Source organism: Triticum aestivum, chromosome 7B (genome assembly GCF_018294505.1).
Source record: "Triticum aestivum cultivar Chinese Spring chromosome 7B, IWGSC CS RefSeq v2.1, whole genome shotgun sequence".
Classification (NCBI taxonomy): domain Eukaryota; kingdom Viridiplantae; phylum Streptophyta; class Magnoliopsida; order Poales; family Poaceae; genus Triticum; species Triticum aestivum.
Genome location: NC_057813.1, coordinates 472916969 through 472939189, shown reverse-complemented (window position 1 = coordinate 472939189; position 22221 = coordinate 472916969).

Genomic DNA, 22221 nt, shown 5'->3' with positions numbered 1-22221 from the left:
CACGGGTGCAAAAGATGTTCCCTCGAGAATCCAAAAGACAATCTATCAAGCACCAACGAACATGTGAAGATCGACGCAACCAAGGTGGAGAGTTGGCGTCAAGCTATGAACGAGTTGACGGAAGTATTTTTTTTCTCGAATACGCGCGAGTGTGCGTATCATTCATTAAAGAAGGATAGGAGGAAGAATCCCCAAAGGCTCCACATAGTTACAAGATTATTTACAAGCGGGGTTTTGCCCACCACCACCCTAAACAAGCAAACAAACTACTCACTATCTACCCGCCTTTGAGCTACTTCACCAAAACCTTCTCCACCTCTCTGGAGTATTCTGGCCAAAGTCCATAACTTGCCCTCTCCTTCAATTCGCTGTGTGATCCTCTAAAGAGACGGAGATGCTCCATTGAAGACGATATCATTTCGATGTTTCCATAACATCCACATACCTAGTAGGCACAATGCTCTGGTATGTCGTCGACCATCGCTCTTCTCATCCTGCCTTGTGCACCACTCAGCCAAGGTCTCATTATCTCTGGTCTCAAACTCCGGCCTCCCGGTTGCAACAGTGAACCAGTGCCAAACTTGCTTCGCGAAGACAAGCCGACGAAAGTATATCGGTCCCTGAAATGCTACGAGGAATGGAGAAAGGAATAACAAGAGTAAAGCATACAAGTAGTCGTATTTGGGATCCAGGTCGAAAAAAAGATTAAGTTATGTTTAAGGGGGTGAATGGTAGAGTTAAACATGGCTTAATATTCCATAGGTGTACGTGTGAGTTACACGTGCATGTGTTTGAGTCTGAGTAGGAGTAGCATTACAAGATACCGACTAGGTTTGATAGTGCTGGCTAGCTCCTATATATGTTCATGTATACCTCCTGTAATCTTTGTAGCAGAAAATCAGAGCAAAAGCGATAAAAAGCAAAGGCTCGACATGGGCCTTTAGCCATCAAATCGATTCAGTATTGTTCCGCCCATGTTCGCCAAGTTACGAAGAGTTCCGTCAATGGCGCCAACGTAAATCGATCCGATTCGAAGAGCTGGCGTCCAGGTCGCTACGTGCGTGTACTGTTGCATGCAAAATCGATCAAGCTGCTAGCTTGTTTGCTTGCTAGCTTTGCACTACGTGTGTGAGATCATGGGTGAGTTGATGTAGGGATCAAAAACTAAAAATTGGTATCTAGAGCTTCGACGATCTACGATCAACGATGAGGGACAGGGATCAGGAGTCGGTCGGTTCCAAGGTGAGCCAGTTCGGCAATGATTGTTCCAAGGTGAACAAGAACGGCGACAAGGTGAAGAAGGACGGCAAGTCAGCGACTAGTGGTGGCGGAACCGGCGGCGCCAAACATACTGGCGCATCGCAACATCCCCATCCAGTAGGCAATGCTCACCGACGCCAACTACGGCGTGTGGGCGGTCAAGATGAAGATTATTCTTCGAACCCTTCGAGTATGGAAGGCCATCATGGACGATGACGTCGACGAGGAGTGCGACGAAGGTGCCATGGCCGTTATAGCCCAGTCTGTGCCGGATTCCGTGCTGATGACATTGGCGGAGTTCGAGACAGCAAGAGAGGCGTGGAACGCACTCAAGGAGATGAGGATTGGAGAAGATCGCGTCATGAAGGCTCGGGCACAAGTGCTGAAGCACCAATTTCACAAGTTGCAGATGGAGGAATTTGAATCGGTGAATGATTATGCCATGCGTCTCACTACTTTGGTGTGAGAGATCCGCGCGCTTGGTGCAAAGCTCTCGGAAGCTGAGATCATGGAGAAATGTTTCGGTTCGGTGACTGATAAATTCACCTACATCATCGGCACGCTCGAGCAGCTTTACGACATCGATGACATGACCATAACCGAGGCGATCAGATGCTTGCGTACGTGGGAAGAGAATGCTTGTGGCTGCTGATACGTCTCCAACGTATCTACTTTTCCAAACACTTTTGCCCTTGTTTTGGACTCTAACTTACATGATTTGAATGAAACTAACCCAGACTGACGCTATTTTCAGCAGAACTACCATGATATTGTTTTATGTGTAGAAAAGAAAAGTTTTCAGAATATCCTAGAAATCCACGGAAGCACTTTTTGGAATTAATAAGAATTTTTGGCGAAAGAATTAATGTCAGGGGGCCCACAGCCTGTCCACGAGACAGGGGGCGCCCCCCCTTAGGGTGCGGCCTCCTATCTCGTGGGCCCCCTGGACCTCCACCGACGTCAACTCCAACTCCATATATTCACGTTCGGGGAGAAAAATATCAGAGAGAAAGTTTCATCGCGTTTTACGACACGGAGCCGCCGCCAAGCCCTAATCTCTCTCGGGAGGGCTGATCTGGAGTCCGTTCGGGGCTCCGGAGAGGGGGGGTTCGTCGACGTCGTCATCATCAACCATCCTCCATCACCAATTTCATGATGCTCACCGTCGTGCGTGAGTAATTCCATCGTAGGCTTGCTGGACGGTGATGGGTTGGATGAGATTTACCATGTAATCAAGTTAGTTTCGTTAGAGTTTGATCCCTAGTATCCACTATGTTCTGAGATTGATGTTGCTATGACTTTGCTATGCTTAATGCTTGTCACTAGGGCCCGAGCGCCATGATTTCAGATCTGAACCTATTATGTTTTCATGAATATATGTGTGTTCTTGATCCTATCTTGCAAGTCTATAGTCACCTATTACGTGTTATGATCCGACAACCACGAAGTGACAATAATCGGGATACTTCTCGGTAATGACCGTAGTTTGAGGAATTCATGTATTCACTATGTGCTAATGCTTTGTTTCGGTTCTCTATTAAAAGGAGGTCTTAATATCCCTTAGTTTCCGTAAGGACCCCGCTGCAACGGGAGGGTAGGACAAAATATATCATGCAAGTTCTTTTCCATAAGCACGTATGACTATTTACGGAATACATGCCTACATTACATTGATGAATTGGAGCTAGTTCTATATCACCCTATGTTATAACTATTGCATGAGGAATCGCATCCGGCATAATTATCCATCACTGATCCATTGCCTACGAGCTTTTCATATATTGTTCTTCGCTTATTTACTTTTCCGTTGCTACTGTTACAACTACTACAAAAACCCAAAAACATTTATCTTTACTTTTGCTACCGTTACCATTACTATCATACCACTTTTGCTACTAAACACTTTGTTGCAGATACTAAGTTATCCAGGTGTGGTTGAATTGACAACTCAACTGCTAATACTCAAGAATATTCTTTGGCTCCCCTTGTGTCGAATCAATAAATTTGGGTTGAATAGTCTACCCTCGGAAGCTGTTGCGATCCCCTATACTCGTGGGTTATCAAGACTAATTCTGGCGCCCTTGTCGGGGAGCATAGCTCTATTCTCTGAGTCACTTGGGATTTATATCTGTTGATCACTATGAAGAACTTGAAAGACGATCGAACTACTATTTTGCCCTCAACTACGAGGGGAGGTAAGGAACTGCCATCTAGCCTTGCACTAGATTCTCCTTTTGTTATCAGTAGGCTTGCTACACCTAAACCTATTACTGCTATGAATTCTGATATGTCGCATGTTATTGATAATGCCACTTCTGCTATGCATGATGAAACTACTTCTGTGCGTGATACTACTGTGCCATTAGGTGAATTTCTTGATGAACAACTTGCTAGAGTTAGGGGAAATGAAATTACTGAAGATCCTATTACTGATGATAGTGATGATGAAGGTCCCCCCAATGATTATGTATTACCTGTTGTTCCTAAGGGTTATGTTATGAATGAAGCAACTGCTATGGAAATTCTAGCTTGCAATGATAGAAATGATCTTAAGAAATTATTAGCTAAATGGAAGCAGCAGTCTCTTAATGCTAGAATGAAACCCGATCCTGCTTTTGCTACTTCACCTATCTGTGTTACTGATAAGGATTATGAATTCTCTGTTGATCCTGATATTATTACTTTAGTTGAATCTGATCCTTTTTATGGCCTTGAATCTAAAATTGTTGTGGCACATCTTACCAAGTTGAATGATATAGCCACTCTGTTTACTAATGATGGGAAGTCTCGCTATTTATATATCCTTAAGATATTTCCGTTCTCATTAAAGGATGATACTAAGACTTGGTATAATTCTCTTGCTTCTGGTTGTGTGCGTAGTCCCCAGGATATGATTTATTACTTCTCTGCTAAATATTTCCCTGCTCATAAGAAACAAGCTGCCTTGCGGGAAATATATAATTTTGTGCAAATTAAAGAAGAGAGTCTCCCACAAGCTTGGGGGAGGCTTCTCCGGTTACTTAATGCTTTGCCCGATCATCTAAGAAAATGAAATACTTGATATCTTTTATAATGGACTAACCGATGCTTCCAAGGACTACTTGGATAGTTGTGCTGGTTGTGTTTTCAGGGAAAGAACAGTCGACGAAGCTGAAATACTATTGAATAATATGTTGACTCATGAAAATAATTGGACTCTTCCCGAGCCAGTTCCTGAAGTAATTCCTGAACCAATTGAGCCAACTCCTGAGCCTATTCCTAAACCCACTCCGAAGAAGAGAGGTGTTTTATTTCTCGGTCCTGAAGATATGCAAGAGGCAAAGAAATCAATGAAAGAAAAAGGTATTAAAGCTGAAGATGTTAAGAATTTACCTCCTATTGAAGAAATACATGGTCTTAATTTACCACCTGAAGAACCAAATTGTCTTGATAACCCGACACAAGTAGTAAAGGTAAATTCTCTCTATAGATATGATAAAGTTGAAATACCCTCTACTAAATTTCATAGCCCATACTTAGATGAATTTGATGACTTTATGGCTAGACAAGAAAGTTTTAATGCTTATGTTGGTAGAGAGTTAAAGAATAATGCTTTCGAGATAGGACGCGTAGGTGATAATCTGGCTAGAGTTAAAGATGAACTTCACCGCATTAGCAAATATGCTTCTATGGTTGCTACTCAAGCTGAGCAAGTACTTAAAGCTCAGAATGATTTGCTTGAGGAATTAAATAATAAAACTGGTAGAATGACTCAGGAACCTTTGTATCCTGAAGGCCACCCTAAGAGAATCGAGCAAGATTCTCAGAGAAACAATTTAGAGGCACCTAGTTCTTCTAAAAAGAAGAAAAAGAAAAACGATAGAACTTTGCTGTTAGAGTGGCTACTAGAACTGGTAGAATGACTCAGGAACCTTTGTATCCTGAAGGCCACCCTAAGAGAATCGAGTAAGATTCTTAGAGAAACAATTTAGAGGCACCTAGTTCTTCTAAAAAGAAGAAAAAGAAAAACGATAGAACTTTGCATGCTTCTAGTGAACCTACTGTAGACACACCTGAGAATCCCAATGATATTTCTATTTCTGTTGCTGAAACACAATCAGGTGATGAACATGAACCTAGTGATAATGTTAATGATAATGTTCATGTTGATGCTCAACCTAGCAAAAACAATGATGTAGAGATTGAACCTGCTGTTGATCTTGATAACCCACAATCAAAGAATCAACGTTATGATAAGAGAGATTTTGTTGCTAGGAAGCACGGTAAAGAAAGAGAACCATGGGTTCAGAAACCCATGCCCTTTCCTCCTAAACCATCTAAGTCAAAGGATGATGAGGATTTTGAGCGCTTTGCTGAAATGATTAGACCTATTTTCTTACGTATGTGCTTAACTGATATGCTTAAAGTAAATCCTTATGCTAAGTATATGAAGGATATCATTACTAATAAAAGAAAGATACCGGAAGCTGAAATTTCCATCATGCTTGCTAATTACACTTTTAAGGGTGGAACACCAAAGAAACTTGGAGATCCGGGTGTTCCAACTATACCATGCTTTATTAAAAGAAAATATGTTAGAACTGCTTTATGTGATCTTGGAGCCGGTGTTAGTGTTATGCCTCTCTCTTTATATCGTAGGCTTGAATTGAATAAGTTGACACCTACTGAAATATCTTTGCAAATGGCTGATAAATCAACCGCTATACCTGTCGGTATTTGTGAGGATGTGCCTGTTGTGGTTGCAAATGTTACTATCTTAACGGACTTTGTTATTCTTGATATTCCCGAGGGCGATAGTATGTCTATTATCCTTGGTAGACCTTTTCTTAATACTGCAGGGGCTGTTATTGATTGCAACAAAGGCAATATCACTTTTCATGTTAATGGTAATGAGCATACGGTACACTTTCCGAGGAAACAATCTCAAATTCATAGCATTAATTCTATTGAAAAAGTTCCAACTATCATTTTTGGAGGTTTTGAATTTCCTCTTCCTACTGTCAAGAAAAAGTATGATATTCTTATTGTTGGGGATTTTCATATCCCCGTTGAGGTAACTTAGTGTTATTCGAATTGTCTCCCATTCCGTGTTATTCAGAATGAGTTTGTTAACAAGACTTGATCAACCTTGTTAGCGGATTCATTTTGATGATCACGAGATGGATGAAACTAGAAGGCACAACCTTCTGTACCCTCTTTTTTACTTTCTGTTATTTAGAATAAATAAAGCAAAAATAGTATTATCTGTCTATTTCTGAATTATCCGTGCAATAAAAAAAATAGTCCGGAAATAAAAGTGCTCCAAATGCCCTACAAATTTAGTATGATTTTTTCTGGAATATTTGAGGATTTTAGGCACTGAAAACACTGCAGGAGGGGTAAGCACCAGGCCACGAGAGAGGAGGGGCCCCCCTGTAGGGCGCGCCCCCCTGTCTCGTGGGCCCCTGGTGGCTCCCCTCCACTTATGCCAGCACCCACACACTTCATCTTCTACCCAAAAAAATCCCCATCCAGCTCAAGCCCGAGTTCTAGCTCGTTTTGCTGCGATTTTCGATCTCTTAGCTCAAAGCTCCATTCACAAAACTGCTTTGGGAGACTGTTGCTTGGTATGTGACTCCTCCATTGGTCCAATTAGTTTTTGTTCTAGTGCTTTATTCAGTGCAAATTTTTGCTGCATAGGTGACCATGTTCTTGAGCTTGCATGTTAAATTTTTTGAGGTCCCAAGCAATTCCAATGCATGATATAGGCTCTAGGCACTTGTAGGAGTAGTTGCTATCAATCTTGTTTAGTTTTATTCACTTTTATATTGAAGTTACTAAAATTTCAGAAATTTTCAGAAAATGTTAAGGAGGCTCTTTAAAGGCTCTTCTAGCCAAAGCTCTAAGGAAAGACAAGACAAAGAGAAAGAAAAAGCCAAGTATAATCTTCCTCGCTTAGCGGAAGTACGGTCGTGTGAATGGCCATGCGAGGATTTCTTGAAAGAAGCCGGAATTCATGAAGACTTTTATGCTTTAATCAAGACTGCATGCCTCACTGGTTTCATCAACGACCGAATCGATCAGTATCACTTACTTACCAATAGTTTCGTGCAAAACTTTTATTTTTATCCTAAGAAGTCACCGCCCGCAGTATCATTTTATTTATATGATGAATTCAAAGAAATGTCTTTACGTTATTTTTGTGCGGTGTGTAGGATACCTTATGAGGGAGAATTAGAGGGACCCCATCGTGAAGATGTGGATGGCTTCGTTAAAACTATTGTTGTGGAAGAGCCAAAGAAGGGCTCTGAGGCAAAAGTCTCTAGCATACACTTTCCTGTTTTACGCTACTTTGCCATATTTGCTAGTAGAGGCTTGATTGGTCGTTGAAATAGTGGAAACTTGAGTGTTCCTGACATTATCATTCTTCAACATGCTTTGTTGGGAGACAACACTTTTAGTATGGGTGTCGTCGTTGCTAAACGGCTAGCCCTGAATCGTACAAAAGGCCCCATATTTGGAGCTATCTATGTTGCACGTCTTGCTGAACATTTTCAGATACCCATTAGGCACCATGAGGAGGATGAGGTAAAATTGCATCCTCATATTTTAGATTACAAGAGCATGGTAGCACACAAGTTTATTGTTGACAACGAAGAAAAAATGCTCTTGTATAAACTTAGATTTAATAAGAAACACATTGAGATTATTATTTTGCCTGCGCCTCTGTTGTTTGATTTGCTTGCAGAAAATCGTCTTGTCACGCCGGAAGCGGTGAACAACCATCTAGCCCAAGCTTTTACTCCAGAACCTGAACCTGAGCCGGATCCTGAACTGGACCCTTATCGTGCATCATCTGTCCAGTGGGATCCGGAGATGACCAGCCAGTGGTATCCTAATTACACCTCCCATTACACCGGGGAGAGTAGCGGCGGTCCTTGGTATTAGACCAACTTATGCCAAAAGCCTAAGCTTGGGGGAGTACGTATTTCTCACTGACTTTACATTCATGTTCACACACTAGTCGTCGGTGCTCATACTCTTTCATTGTATTATCCATGCTAGTTTAAATTTCTTTTTCTAGCTTTCTTCTTGTGTGTTTGATAACCTTGAGAAAAACCAAAAAAAATTAGTTAGTTTAATTTCCATGCTTGTAGTACAAATTAAAATGAAAACCCAAAAAGATTTCTAGTTCTTCTTTTTATTTGTTGGGAGCTTTCCCGTGTAAATAGTTTTATTTTATTTTCTTTCCTTTGTGGGTCGAGAAGACCATATTGAAAATGCTTAGTGGATCTTACATGCATGATTGTTTATTTAATTTAGAGCCCATATTACTTGTTTTCTCTCTTGAGTTGAATGCTTGCAGATTCCAGCTTAGTCCAATGCACGTACACTCTTATTATTATACACATCGTTCGGTCGTGCAAGTGAAAGTCAATAATGACGATATATGATGGACTTATTGGGATGAGAAAAGCTGGTATGAACTCGACCTCTCTTGTTTTTGTAAATATGATGAGTTCATCGTTCCTGCGTCAGCTATTATGAAGTAAACATATTTGCAATGACATTTAGAGATTATAGTTACTTGTGCCATGCTTGATTTGCTATGAGTTATAATGATTTACCTTGTGTGCCAACATGCTATTAGAATGATTATGATGTGATATGATGGGATGGTATCCTCCTTTGAATAAATTGAGTGACTCGACTTGGCACATGTTCACGCATGTAGTTGAATCAAATCAACATAGCCTTCATGATATTTATGTTCATGGTGGATTATATCCTACTCATGTTTATATTTGGTGTAAATTAATTTTAATGCATGTTTACGACTGTTGTCGCTCTCTCAGTTGGTCGCTCCCCAGTCTTTTGCTAGCCTTCACCTGTACTAAGAAGGAATACTGCTTGTGCATCCAAACTCCTTAAACCCCAAAGTTGTTCCATATGAGTCCACCATACCTTCCTATATGCGGTATTTACCTGCCGTTCCAAGTAAATTTGTATGTGCCAAACTCCAAACCTTCAAATGAAATTCTGTTTTGTATGCTCGAGCATCTCATGTTACGACTAGGGCTACCTATATCTTCCATGCTAGGTGGGTTATTCTCACGAGGAGTGGACTCCGCTCCTCATTCACGAGAAAGGGTCGGTAACCGGGATGCCCAGTCCAATGATCCAAAAAGATCAAAGCAAATCAAAATAATTAAGCAAAACTCCCCCAGGGCTGTTGTATGTTGGAGGCACTCGTTGTTTCGAGCAAGCCATGGATTGATGCTTGTTGGTGGTTGGGGGAGTATAAACCTTTACCATTCTGTTTGGGAACTGCCTATAATGCATGTAGTATGGAAGATACATCCATCTCATAGTTGTTGCGTTGACAGCAAAAGTATGCCGCTCAAAATGTTATCCAATCTCTATTTTTAAAATCGAGCTCTGGCACCTCTACAAATCCCTGCTTCCCTCTGTGAAGGGCCTATCTATTTACTTTTATGTTGAGTCATCACCCTTCTTATTAAAAGCACTCGCTGGAGAGCACACTGTCATTTGCATTCATTACTATTGGTTTATATTGGGTATGACTTGACTGGATCTCTTTTATCATGAATTACAATGTTTAGTTAGTCCTTGATCTTTAAAGGTGCTCTGCATTTATGTTTTGCGGTCTCAGAAAGGGCTAGTGAGATACCATTTCGTTATATCACGTTATGATTATTTTGAGAAAGTGTTGTCATCCGAGTTTTATTATTATGGCTCGCTAGCTGGTTATGCTATTGATATGAGTAATTGTGAGATCTATGTGTTATTGTGAGTATGGTTAGTCCATAATATTTGCTGAAACTTGAATGCTGGCTTTTCATGTTACAACAACAAGAGCAAACCGAGTTTGTAAAAGTTTTCTTTATCACTTTCAGTTTATCAACTGAATTGCTTGAGGACAAGCGAAGGTTTAAGCTTGGGGGAGTTGATACGTCTCCAACGTATCTACTTTTCCAAACACTTTTGCCCTTGTTTTGGACTCTAACTTGCATGACTTGAATGAAACTAACCCGGACTGACGCTGTTTTCAGCAGAACTACCATGATATTGTTTTATGTGTAGAAAAGAAAAGTTCTCGGAATGTCCTGGAAATCCACGGAGGCACTTTTTGGAATTAATAAGAATTTTTTTTCGAAAGCATTAATGCCAGGGGGCCCACAACCTGTCCACGAGACAAGGGGGCGCCCACCCCAGGGCGCAGCCTCCTATCTCGTGGGCCCCCTGGACCTCCACCGACGTCAACTCCAACTCCATATATTCACGTTCGGGGAGAAAAAAATCAGAGCGAAAGTTTCATCGCGTTTTACGACACGGAGCCGCCGCCAAGCCCTAATCTCTCTCGGGAGGGATGATCTGGAGTCCGTTCGGGGCTTCAGAGAGGGGGATTCGTCGCTGTCGTCATCATCAACCATCCTCCATCACCAATTTCATGATGCTCACTGCCGTGCGTGAGTAATTCCATCGTAGGCTTGCTAGACGGTGATGGGTTGGATGAGATTTACCATGTAATCAAGTTAGTTTCATTAGGGTTTGATCCCTAGTATCCACTATGTTCTGAGATTGATGTTCCTATCACTTTGCTATGCTTAATGCTTGTCACTAGGGCCCGAGTGCCATGATTTCAGATCTGAACCTATTATGTTTTCATGAATATGTGTGTTCTTGATCCATCTTGCAAGTCTATAGTCACCTATTACGTGTTATGATCCGACAACCCCGAAGTGACAATAATCGGGATACTTCTCAGAGATGACCGTAGTTTGAGGAGTTCATGTATTCACTATGTGCTAATGCTTTGTTCCGGTTCTCTATTAAAAGGAGGCCTTAATATCCCTTAGTTTCTGTAAGGACCCGCTGCAACGGGAGGGTAGGACAAAAGATGTCATGCAAGTTCTTTTCCATAAGCACGTATGACTATTTACGGAATACATGCCTACATTACGTTGATGAATTGGAGCTAGTTCTATATCACCCTATGTTATAACTATTGCATGAGGAATCGCATCCGGCATAATTATCCATCACTAATCCATTGCCTACGAGCTTTTCATATATTGTTCTTCGCTTATTTAATTTTCCGTTGCTACTGTTACAACTACTACAAAAATCCAAAAACATTTATCTTTACTTTTGCTACCGTTACCATTACTATCATACCACTTTTGCTACTAAACACTTTGTTGCAGATACTAAGTTATCCAGGTGTGGTTGAATTGACAACTCAACTGCTAATACTCAAGAATATTCTTTGGCTCCCCTTGTGTCGAATCAATAAATTTGGGTTGAATACTCTACCCTCGGAAGCTGTTGCGATCCCCTATACTTGTTGGTTATCAGCTGCCGGAACAACAAAGGAGGAGGTGGTGACCAACTCATTTACTCACGCTCAGATTGGGAGTCCCCAAGTAGCATAGATAGGCGCAACGTTGGTGGAGGCTCAAGTAATGTGAAGCGCTGCGGACAAACCCAACAAGGCAAAGGAAAAGGCAAGCCACAAGGTCGTGGTAAGGCGGACTGATCTAAAGAGCGGAAGCCAAGGAACTTGGATATGTCCGAGGTCAAGTGTTGTAACTGCAACGAGTGGGTCCCTTTACAAAGGATTGTCCGGAGCCTAACAAGGTGGAGATCAAGGCAAATTTGACGAAGCAGGAAGAAGCAGGAAGACGAACGTCCAGGTCTTCTGATGGCCAAAGTTTGTGATCTCGTCCAAACGGTGGTTGTGAAACCAAGCCGGAGGGTGCTACTTCATGAGAAGAAAGTAATACTGAAGTTATCCGGAAACCAGAATGTGTCATGGTATTTAGACACAGGTTAATCACTTGACACGGTGCAAGGAGAAATTCCTCGAGCTAGAATATGATGTTCAAGGCACGGTCAAGTTCGGTGATCATTCAAATGTGGAGATTTGCGGGCAAGGTTCTGTCCTCTTCGAGGGTCTCATAGGAGAACATCGCATATTCACCAGAGTATATACATCCCACGGCTTCCTAACAACATCATCTTTGTCGGGAAACTTGACGAGAATGGATGCAAGGTGGATATCAAGAACAGAGTGATGACGATCTTCGATAATCTCTGAAACGTGCTAGCGTGTGTAAATCGCACGCGGAACAACCTCTATATCCTCAACCTTGACCAATCTCAATCAGAGTGTTGGCTCGCCAAGAGTGATGATGATTCGTGGTTATGGCATGCTAGATTTGGACACGTTAACTTCTACGCCTTGAAGATGTCGAAGATGGAGATGGTATCTAGGATGCCGTTTATCGACCACGTTATCGAGTATGTGATGGATGCTTTGTTGGAAAACAACACCGCAGGCCATTCCCTGCTCAGTCTACCTATCGTGCAAGTGATGCACTCGAGATGCTCCATGTTGATCTATGTGGCCCTATCACCCCAGGAACTCAAGGAGGAAATAAGCACTTCTTCCTTGTGGTAGATGACTACTCGAGATACATGTGGGTCGTTCTCCTACGATCCAAAGATGAGGCATTTGAAGCATTCAAGAAGTTGAAGGCTGCAACGGATATGGAACACAAGCTGAAGGTTCACGCTCTATGGACAGATCACGATGGATAGTTTACGTCGAACGAGTACAACGACTACTGCGAGAAGATTGGCATAAAAAGGTTTCTCACAACACCTTATACACGGCAGCAGAATGGGGTTGTTGAAAGGTGCAGTCGAACCGTTGTTGACATGGCAAGGAGTTTACTCAAGAGCAAGAACTGTAGGGGAACGTAGCATAAATTCAAAATTTTCCTACGTGTCACCAAGATCTATCTATGGAGAAACCAGCAACGAGGGGAAGGAGAGTGCATCTACATACCCTTGTAGATCGCTAACCGGAAGCGTTCAAGAGAACGGGGTTGAAGGAGTCGTACTCGTCGTGATCCAATCACCGGAGATCCTAGTGCCGAACGGACGCCACCTCCGCGTTCAACACACGTACAGCCCGGTGACGTCTCCCACGCCTTGATCCAGCAAGGAGAGAGGGAGAGGTTGAGGAAGACTCCGTCCAGCAGCAGCACAACGGCGTGGTGGTGATGGAGGAGTGTGGTAATCCAGCAGGGCTTCGCCAAGCACCGCGGGAGAGGAGAAGGGAGAGAGGTAGGGTTGCGCCTTGAGGGAGAGGTTCTCATGTGTTGGCAGCCCTCAAGACCTCAACTATATATAGGGGAGAGGGAGGGGGTGCGCCCCCTTTAGGGTTCCCTCCCCAGGGGTGGCGGCAGCCCCCAGATCCCATCTGGGTGGCGGCCAGAAGGGGGAAAAGGGGAGGCGCACCTGGGGTGGGCCTTAGGGCCCATCTGCCCTAGGGTTTGCCCCCCTCCCTCACTTCCCTGCGCCTTGGGCCTTGTGGGGGGCGCACCAGCCCACCTGGGGCTGGTCCCCTCCCACACTTGGCCCATGCAGCCCTCCGGGGATGGTGACCCCACTTGGTGGACCCCCGGGACCCTCCCGGTGGTCCCGGTACGTTACCGATAAAACCCAAAACTTTTCAAGTGACCAAAACAGGACTTCCCATATATAAATCTTTACCTCCGGACCATTCCGGAACTCCTCGTGACGTCCGGGATCTCATCCAGGACTCCGAACAACATTCGGTAACCACATACAAACTTCCTTTATAACCCTAGCATCATCGAACCTTAAGTGTGTAGACCCTACAGGTTCGGGAGACATGTAGACATGACCGAGACGTTCTCCGGTCAATAACCAACAGCGGGATCTGGATACCCATGTTGGCTCCCACATGTTCCATGATGATCTCATCGGATGAACCATGATGTCAAGGACTCAATCGATCCCGTATACAATTCCCTTTGTCTAGCGGTATTATACTTGCCCGAGATTCGATCGTCGGTATACCGATACCTTGTTCAATCTCGTTACCGGCAAGTCTCTTTACTCGTTCCGTAACACATCATCCCGTGATCAACCCCTTGGTCACATTGTGCACATTATGATGATGTCCTACCGAGTGGGCCCAGAGATACCTCTCCGTTTACCGGAGTGACAAATCCCAGTCTCGATTCGTGCCAACCCAACAGACACATTCAGAGATACCTGTAGTGCACCTTTATAGCCACCCAGTTACGTTGTGGCGTTTGGTACATCCAAAGCATTCCTACGGTATCCGGGAGTTGCACAATCTCATGGTCTAAGGAAAAGATACTTGACATTGAAAAGCTTTAGCATACGAACTACCCGATCTTTGTGCTAGGCTTAGGATTGGGTCTTTTCCATCACATCATTCTCCTAATGATGTGATCCTGTTATCAACGACATCTAATGTCCATGGTTAGGAAACCGTAACCATCTGTTGATCAACGAGCTAGTCAACTAGAGGCTTACTAGGGACATGGTGTTGTCTATGTATCCACACATGTATCTGAGTTTCCTATCAATACAATTATAGCATGGATAATAAACGATTATCATGAACAAGGAAATATAATAATAACTAATTTATTATTGCCTCTAGGGCATATTTCCAACAGTCTCCCACTTGCACTAGAGTCAATAATCTAGTTTACATCGCCATGTGATTAACACTCACAGGTCACATCGCCATGTGACCAACATCCAAAGAGTTTACTAGTGGCATTAAACTAGTTCACATCATCATGTGATTAAGACTCGATGAGTTCTGTGGTTTGATCATGTTTTGCTTGTGAGAGAGGTTTTAGTCAATGGGTCTGCAACATTCAGATCTGTATGTACTTTGCAAATCTCTAGGTCATATTGTAAATGCTGCTTCCACACTCCACTTGAAGCTATTCCAAATGGTTGCTCCACTATACGTATCCGGTTTGCTCCTCAGAGTCATTTGGATAGGTGTTAAAGCTTGCATCGACGTAACCCTTTACGCCGAACTCTTTATCACCTCCATAATCGAGAAACATATCCTTATTCCTCTAAGGATAATTTTTGACCGCTGTCCAATGATCCATTCCTGGATCATTCTTGTACCCCTTGACTGACTCATGGCAAGGCAAACTTCCGGTGCGGTACACAACATAGCATACTGTAGAGCCTACGTCTAAAGCATAGGGGACGACCTTCGTCCTTTCTCTCTTTTCTGCCGTGGTCGAGCTTTAAGTCTTAACTTCATACCTTACAACTCAGGCAAGAACTCCTTCTTTGACTGATCCATCTTGAACACCTTCAAGATCATGTCAAGGTATGTGCTCATTTTGAAAGTACCATTAAGAGTTTTTGATCTATCATTATAGATCTTGATGCTCAATGTTCAAGTAGCTTAATCCAGGTTTTCCATTGAAAAACACTTTTCAAATAACCCTATATGCTTTCCAGAAATTCTACATCATTTCTGATCAACAATATGTGAATAACATATACTCATCAGAAATTCTATAGTGCTCCCACTCACTTCTTTGGAAATACAAGTTTCTCATAAATTTGTATAAACCCAAAATCTTTGATCATCTTATCAAAGTACATATTCCAACTCCGAGATGCTTACTCCAGTCCTTAGAAGGATCGCTGGAGCTAGCATACCTTTTAGCATCCTTAGGATCGACAAAACCTTTCTGATTGTATCACATACAACCTTTCCTTACGAAAAATGGTAAGGAAACTCATTTTTGACATCCATCTGCCAGATTTCATAAATGCAGCTAATGCTAACATGATTCCGACGGACTTAAGCATCGCTATGGATGAGAAAATCTCATCGTAGTCAACTCCTTGAACTTGTGAAAAACTCTTCGCCACAAGTCGAGCTTCATAGACGGTGACATTACCGTCCACGTCCGTCTTCTTCTTAAAGATCCATTTATCTCAATGGCTTGCCGATCATCGGGCAAGTCCACCAAAGTCCATGCTTTGTTCTGATAAATGGATCCTATCTCAGATTTCATGACTTCTAACCATTTGTCGGAATTTGGGCCCACCATCGCTTCTCCATAGCTCGTAGGTTCATTGTTGTCTAGCAACATGACCTTCAAGACAGGATTACTGTACCACTCTAAAGTAGTACGCATCCTTGTCACCCTACGAGGTACGGTAGTGACTTGATCCGAAGTTTCATGATCACTATCATAAGCTTCTACTTCAATTGGTGTAGGTGCCACAGGAACAACTTCCTGTGCCCTGCTACACACTAGTTGTAGTGATGGTTCAATAACCTCATTAAGTCTCCACCATCCTCCCACTCAATTCTTTCGAGACAAACTTTTCCTCGAGAAAGGACCCGGTTCAAGAAACAATCCCTATTGCTTTCGGATCTGAATTAGGAGGTATACCCAACTGCTTTGGGTGTCCTATGAAGATGCATTTTATCCGCTTTGGGTTCGAGCTTATCAACCTGAAACTTTTTCACATAAGCGTCGCAGCCCCAAACTTTTAAGAAACGACAACTTAGGTTTCTCCAAACCACAGTTCAAACGGTGTCGTCTCAACGGAATTACGTGGTGCCCCATTAAAGTGAGTGCGGTTGTCTCTAATGCCTAACCCATGAACGATAGTGGTAATTCGATAAGAGACATCATGGTACGCACCATATCCAAGAGGGTGCAACTATGATGTTCGGACACACCATCACACTATGGTGTTCCAGGCGGTATTAATTGTGAAACAATTTCCACAATGTCTTAATTGCGTGCCGAAGCTCATAACTCAGATACTCATCTCTATGATCATATCATAGACATTTTATCCTCTTGTCACGATGATCTTCAACTTCATTCTGAAATTACTTGAACCATTCAATAATTCAGACTTGCGTTTCATCAAGTAAATATACTCAGTATCTACTCAAATCATCCGTGAAGTAAGAACATAACGATATCCACTGCGTGCCTCAGCACTCATTGGACCGCACACATCAAAATGTGTTACTTCCAACAAGTTGCTATCTTGTTCCATCTTACTGAAACCGAGGCTTTTCAGTCATCTTGCCCATGTGGTATAATTTGCATATCTCAAGTGATTCAAAATCAAGTGAGTCCAAACGATCCATCTGCATGGAGTTTCTTCATGCGTATACACCAATAGACATGGTTCGCATGTCTCAAACTTTTCAAAAACGAGTGAGTCCAAAGATCCATCAACATGGAGCTTCTTCATGCGTTTTATACCAATATGACTTACATGGCAGTGCCACAAGTGAGTAGTACTATCATTACTATCTTATATCTTTTGGCATGAAAATGTGTATCACTACGACCGAGATTCAATAAACCATTCCTTTAGGTGCAAGACCATTGAAGGTATTATTAAAATAAATAGAGTAACCATTATTCTCCTTAAATGAATAACCGTATTGCGATAGACATAATCCAATCATGTCTATGCTCAACGCAAACACCAAATGACAATTATTTAGGTTTAATACTAATCTTGATGGTAGAGGGAGCGTGCGATGTTTGATCACATCAAACTTGGAAACACTTCCAATACATATCGTCAGCTCACCTTTAGCTAGTCTTCGTTTATTCCGTAGCTCTTTTATTTCGAGTTACTAACACTTAGCAACCGAACCGGTATCTTTATACCCTGGTGCTACTAGGAGTACTAGTATAGTACACATTAACATAATGTATATCCAATATACTTCTATCGACCTTGCCAACCTTCTCATCTACCAAGTATCTAGGGTAATTCCGCTCTAGTGACTATTCCCCTTATCACAGAAGCACTTAGTCTCGGGTTTGGGTTTAACCTTGGGTTTCTTCACTGGAGCAGCAGCTGATTTGCCGTTTCATGAAGTATCCCTTCTTGCCCTTGCCCTTCTTGAAACTAGTGGTTTCACCAACCATCAACAATTGATGCTTCTTCTTGATTTCTATTTTCGCGGTGTCAAACATCATGAATACCTCAAGGATCATCATATCTATCCCTGATATGTTATAGTTCATCACGAAGCTCTAGCAGCTTGGTGGCAATGACTTTGGAGAAACATCACTATCTCATCTGGAAGATCAACTCTCACTTGATTCAAGTGATTGTTGCACTCAGACAATTTGAGCACAAGCTCAACGATTGAGCTTTTCTCCCTTAGTTTGCAGGCTAAGAAAATTGTTGGAGGTCTTATACCTCTTGACGTGGGCACGAGCCTGAAATCCCAATTTCAGCCCTCGAAAACATCTCATATGTTCCGCGACATTTTGAAAACGTCTTTGGTGCCTCAACTCTAAACCGTTTAACTGAACTATCACGTAGTTATCAAAACGTGTATGTCCGATGTTCGCAACATCCACAAACAACGTTTGGGGTTCAGCACACTGAGAGGTGCATTAAGGACATAAGCTTTCTACTGTCCGCATAATCGCTACTGTCAACTTTCAACTATATTTTCTCTAGGAACATATCTAAACAGTGGAACTAAAGCGCGAGCTTACGACATAATTTACAAAGATCTTTTGACTATGTTCAGGATAATTAAGTTCATCTTATGAACTCCCACTCAGATAGACATCCCTCTAGTCATCTAAGTGATTACATGATCCGAGTCAACTAGGCCGTGTCCGATCATCACGTGAGACGGACTAGTCATCATCGGTGAACATCTTCATGTTGATCGTATCTACTATACGACTCATGCTCGACCTTTCGGTCTCTTGTGTTCCGAGGCCATGTCTGTACATGCTAGGCTCGTCAAGTCAACCTAAGTGTTTCGCGTGTGTAAATCTGGCTTACACCCGTTGTATGTGAACGTAAGAATCTATCACACCCGATCATCACGTGGTGCTTCGAAACGACGAACTTTCGCAACGGTGCACAGTTAGGGGGAACACTTTCTTGAAATTTTAATGAGGGGTCATCTTATTTACTACCGTCGTTCTAAGCAAATAAGATGCATAAACATGATAAACATCACATGCAATCAAAAAGTGATATGATATGGCCAATACCATATTGCTCCTTTTGATCTCCATCTTCGGGGCTCCATGATCATCATCGTCACCGGCATGACACCATGATCTCCATCATCATGATCTCCATCATCGTGTCTCCATGAAGTTGTCTCGCCAACTTATTACTTCTACTACTATGGCTACCGGTTAGCAATAAAGTAAAGTAATTACATGGCGTTGTTCAATGACACGCAGGTCATACAATAAATAAAGACAACTCCTATGGCTCGTGCCGGTTGTCATACTCATCGACATGCAAGTCGTGATTCCTATTACAAGAACATGATCAATCTCATACATAACATATCATTCATCACATTCTTCTTGGCCATATCACATCACATAGCATACCCTGCAAAAACAAGTTAGACCTCCTCTAATTGTTGTTTGCATGTTTTACGCGGCTGCTATGGGTTTCTAGCAAGAACGTTTCTTACCTACGCAAAAAAACCACAACGTGATATGTCAATTGCTATTTACCCTTCATAAGGACCCTTTTCATCGAATCCGTTCCGACTAAAGTGGGAGAGACTGGCACCCGCTAGTCACCTTATGCACCAAGTGCATGTCAATCGGTGGAACCTGTCTCACGTAAGTGTACGTGTAAGGTCGGTCCGGGCCGCTTCATCCCACAATACCATCGAAACAAGATTGGACTAGTAACGATAAGCATATTGAACAAAATCAACGCCCACAACTACTTTGTGTTCTACTCGTGCAAAGAATCTACGCAATAGACCTAGCTCATGATGCCACTGTTGGGGAACGTAGCAGAAATTCAAAATTTTCCTACGTGTCACCAAGATCTATCTATGGAGAAACCAGCAACAAGGGGAAGGAGAGTGCATCTACATACCCTTGTAGATCGCTAAGCGGAAGTGTTCAAGAGAACGGGGTTGAAGGAGTCATACTCATCGCGATCCAATCATCGGAGATCCTAGTGCCGAACGGATGGCACCTCCGCGTTCAACACACGTACAGCCCGGTGACGTCTCCCACGCCTTGATCCAGCAAGGAGAGAGGGAGAGGTTGAGGAAGACTCCGTCCAGCAGCAGCACAACGGCGTGGTGGTGATGGAGGAGCGTGGTAATCCAGCAGGCCTTCGCCAAGCACCGCGGGAGAGGAGAAGGGAGAGAGGTAGGGTTACGCCTTGAGGGAGAGGTTCTCATGTGTTGGCAGCCCTCAAGACCTCAACTATATATAGGGGAGAGGGAGGGGGTGCACCCCCTTTCGGGTTCCCTCCCCAGGGGTGGCGGCAGCCCCCAGATCCCATCTGGGTGGTGGCCAGAAGGGGGAAAAGGGGAGGCGCACCTGGGGTGGGCCTTAGGGCCCATCTGCCCTAGGGTTTGCCCCCCTCCCTCACTTCCCTGCGCCTTGGGCCTTGTGGGGGGGCGCACCAGCCCACCTGGGGCTGGTCCCCTCCCACACTTGGCCCATGCAGCCCTCCAGGGATGGTGGCCCCACTTGGTGGACCCCCGGGACCCTCCCGGTGGTCCCGGTACGTTACCGATAAAACCCGAAACTTTTCCAGTGACCAAAACAGGACTTCCCATATATAAATCTTTACCTCCGGACCATTCCGGAACTCCTCGTGACGTCCGGGATCTCATCCGGGACTCCGAACAACATTCGGTAACCACATACAAACTTCCTTTATAACCCTAGCATCATCGAACCTTAAGTGTGTAGACCCTACAGGTTCGGGAGACATGTAGACATGACCGAGATGTTCTCCGGTCAATAACCAACAGCGGGATCTGGATACCCATGTTGGCTCCCACATGTTCCACGATGATCTCATCGGATGAACCACGATGTCAAGGACTCAGTCGATCCCGTATACAATTCCCTTTGTCTAGCGGTATTATACTTGCCCGAGATTCGATCGTCGGTATACCGATACCTTGTTCAATCTCATTACCGGCAAGTCTCTTTACTCGTTCCGTAACACATCATCCAGTGATCAACCCCTTGGTCACATTGTGCACATTATGATGATGTCCTACCGAGTGGGCTCAGAGATACCTCTCCGTTTACCGGAGTGACAAATCCCAGTCTCGATTCATGCCAACCCAGCAGACACTTTCAGAGATACCTGTAGTGCACCTTTATAGCCACCCAGTTACGTTGTGGTGTTTGGTACACCCAAAGCATTCCTACGGTATCCGGGAGTTGCACAATCTCATGGTCTAAAGAAAAGATACTTGACATTGAAAAGCTTTAGCATACGAACTACACGATCTTTGTGCTAGGCTTAGGATTGGGTCTTGTCCATCACATCATTCTCCTAATGATGTGATCCCATTATCAACGACATCTAATGTCCATGGTCAGGAAACCGTAACCATCTGTTGATCAACGAGCTAGTCAACTAGAGGCTTACTAGGGACATGGTGTTGTCTATGTATCCACACATGTATCTGAGTTTCCTATCAATACAATTATAGCATGGATAATAAACGATTATCATGAACAAGGAAATATAATAATAACTAATTTATTATTGCCTCTAGGGCATATTTCCAACAAGAACTTGCTGGGGGGCTTTTTAGGGAGAAGCTATCTCGACCACGGTCTATCTTTTCAACCGGACTCCAATGAAGGCAGTGGTCGGCAAGACTCCGTATGAAGCAATTTATGGACGTAAGCCAAATGTGTCTCATCTACTGTTAAAATATGTTTCCTAGCCATTCCATCAATTTAGACTTTTGAGAAACTTGGTGAAGGAAATATGCCCTAGAGACAATAATAAAGTTGTTACTTTATATTTCCTTATTTCATGATAAATGTTTCTTATTCATGCAAGAATTGTTTTAACCAGAAACTTGATACATGTGTGGATACATAGACAAAACATCGTGTCCCTAGTAAGCCTCTACTAGACTAGCTCGTTAATCAAAGATGGTGAAGTTTCCTAACCATAGACATGTGTTGTCATTTGATGAACGGGATCACATCATTAGAAGAATGATGTGATGGACAAGACCCATCCGTTAGCTTAGCATAATGATCGTTCAGTTTTATTGCTATTACTTTCTTCATGTCAAATACATAT